Below are 3,434 nucleotides of genomic sequence, written 5' to 3' on the forward strand. Positions count from 1 at the left end.
TTAATTGACACTTCGTTTTATTGTATTTTATACAAAATATATCTTTGGTTTCTTTCTTCTAAATATGAGAATGAATTTTCTGGACATGGTTAGTTATGTCACAGTATTTATTTAATTCTGTTTGTATAGAGGATTAAGATTTTTATACTCTTTATAGGCTACTGCATGCTCTGCATTCTCTTTTTCATCCAGTAGGTAATTAGTGACACATAATTAATCCAGAAAGAGTAAAGATGAGGAGCTTCGCACAAGGAATCTGTAAAGGGCTGCATGTTTTACAACTTTTTTTTTATTTGTCAGAGCATGTTTTACGCCTAATCCCTACAACTTGTGCACTTTAGTTCTGATTTACTCTCTAAATATCGGGAAAAGGGAAAAGGATCCTGGCCTTATCCTTTTTTTGGAATCCTGTGAATCTTTTGATCGTAATCGTTCATAGTATATTATTCAGTCAGTTTTTGTTAGGTACTATTTATATTTAATTTTAAATTTTAAATTTCAAATAATTTCTGATCGTACGATATACGATAAACGATCATGATCACAGAATTTCTAATAAAAGAATCTGGCAAGGATCATTTTCCTAAATATCGCCAGATCCTTTACCAAAATATCGAACCAAACTGCTATTGTGTACCATACGAGTCTGAGTTTTCTTGTTTCATCCATTTTAATTGTGTGTATGTTGCTGTTGTTATTGTCGTGCAGAAAATCTCAGTTTGAGGTGACTGAGATTACAACAAATATGAAATCATCCCCCACAGTTGTAGTGCTCTGTATGTCCTTTAAGTGCAGGGGTTTGTTTGCTTGGTGTCAAACGAATTTCACTCAAAAAACAAAACAAAAAAAAAAAAAAAATGCTTTCTTCTCAATCAAACTGTTTTTTGAATCATCAGAAAATCACAAGAATTGATAGTCGCTACTACTTTCCAAACATCAAACCAAATAAAATTAATCTTTAATAAAAAGTATTAACTGAAACTTTAGTCCCAAAACAGAGTAAATTCCTTGAGCATTTTTCTCATAGCATCTTGCACTTTCATATCATTATCATGAGTCTTTGTGGTGCTTGTCATTTGAGAGTTGATCAAAGCCTAAATCCTTCTTTGGTGCTTTTCATATGCTTCGGTTCCATTGGCTTCACATGGATTATTATGTCCTCGAGGAAAAATGAAAAATACAATATGAGAGTCAAATTTATATATGAATAAGAAGCAAGATAACTATAAATGATTCAATATATATACCTGATTCGTTGCTTAACTTCTCAAGGATAAACTATTGAGAAAACGTAGTACAACCAAGGAGAAAACGAACTCCTATAAGAGCTTTCTTCTACTACATATGTGTATGATGGACTGTATTTGGTAGAGAAATGTTGGCACTTGGCAGGATATGGGTCTCATGGTAAGCTAAGTTTCAGCTGGACAGAATCCAAGTTCAACCAGAGTTGGCTTGGAAAGAAGTGAAGAAGCAGTACAACGATGGAGAAAAATTGGGAAGAAGTTCGCTTATGTTGGAAACCCAACAGCCGCAGAAAGAATTCTATTTTGGATTTGCAGACCTCGTTAACCAACAATCAGATTATTTTGGAAATTTTTTTTTTTTTTGACTTTTAAATGTTAAATATTTAGTTTAGTTAGAGGACATGTGTCAAAATATTAGCAATAAGACACAAATGAGACACACAAAAGGAGACAGCAGACTTGGAGCGCTACTTTACTGCTACCTCAACCTTACTACTGGAACTCGATTTATCAAGACACGCCAATGCCAAGAGCTCTCGGTCAACTTGTCCAACCAAGTTTGTATTTACATCCTCCGACCCATAGAGCTTATCCCATCGTGTTTTACTGATACGAAAGTCAAAAGAATAGAAAAGAGTCATTTGATTCTTTGTGATGGGATTTTAAAGGGATAGGGATAAATTGAATGAAATTCGAGCTGTCTTCATAAACACTAGCAATCTCCGCACCTGCTATGCATGTGTTTAGGGGAAAGTTATTGCAGTATAGAGAAAAAGTAGGAAGTGGGAGAGAAAGTGGATATGAAAACGTATTGAATTATAATAATGTGTTTGATTGATTTTATTTTTAATTTTAGTAGTAATAATGCTATTTTTATCATATTTTTGTATCACAATTGTATATCACTTTAGGTGGCATTTGGTGCGGACAATCACATCATCTAAATTAATTAGCTTTAATTTCAAAATGTCAATCAATAATTAATAACAAGATTATTGATTAAATGATGATTGTGGTATACGAGAAGTCTTCTTCTGCCACCTAAGATTATTTAAGTGTTTTAATTAATAAAAAGATTGAAATTAAATGATGTAGCTTATCCAACTCATCTGCCATCTAAGATGGTAAAGAAATGTGGTATATAATTGTGGTAAGAATAGCATTACTCTTAGTAGAGCAATGTTAGTGGGTAAAATAGTTAGTTGTTAGGGAAGAGAATTATTAATGGGAATCAAATCCGGATCAAAGTGCACATACATTGCTTTTCGCCATTGCAGTAAAATGCCATATTCATGCCCTTGATTTTCTAAAACAAATTTTAAAATAGTCATTAATCCTAGAGAGTTCTCTTAATATGCGGTATAGATAGCATAATTATTTTGAAATGCGTGTACTAATTAAGAACATTCCAAAGAACCTCCTAAAAGCCAAGGCCCGATGAGAAAGATGAAACATGTTTCCAACGTCCAATGTTGCACTACTGTATGATGAATCAAGTGGTCCCTCTCGGTGTATTTGAAAAAGAGTGACAACCCCATTTCTTTTTAGATCATAGGTTGGTCCAAAGAACGAGAGTCAGCTAGATCATTGATCCGGGAAAGAGTCGCTTTTCCACACTTGCGTTTTCGATTCAAAAATGGGAAAAGGCTGCGTTAGTAAGCCAAGAGAGCCAGGTTCCTAGACACTATGATAGGATATGGATTGACCATGACAATGATGGAGTTCTCCATAATGTAATAGAAGAGTAACAGTCTAGTTCCCAGGGCTTTCTTCCTTCTTATTATTTGGGCATGTTCATTGTATTTTCTCTTAAGTTGGGTTGTGCTTTCACTCACTATTCTAAAAATCGGCCTAGGCTATGGAGGACTGATGGGATTTAGGTCAAAACGTGGAGAAAAATCGGGTAGAGGCTAGGCGGGTTAGGTGGGCTAGGCGAATAAGCGGAGGCTAGCCAGTTCCATTGTTTTTAATTTTTTTTTTTTTAAAGTTAAAGAGTTTTCTCGGTAACCTAGTAAATAAGAACCCATATTATGAATTAGTGAATTTTCGAATTTGGTTTTTGGTTTTGGGGTTTTCTTATTTTTGCTACATTAGTTTGTGATGATCACAATGTTATGATGGCTTAAGTTTTAAGTTTTTAACCTTCCTAAATTCTCAATGCAAGTATAGTGTTTACTTTTTAGATGG

Source organism: Pyrus communis, chromosome 10 (assembly GCF_041283825.1).
Source record: "Pyrus communis isolate YQ-2024b chromosome 10, ASM4128382v1, whole genome shotgun sequence".
NCBI classification, from domain to species: Eukaryota; Viridiplantae; Streptophyta; class Magnoliopsida; order Rosales; family Rosaceae; genus Pyrus; species Pyrus communis.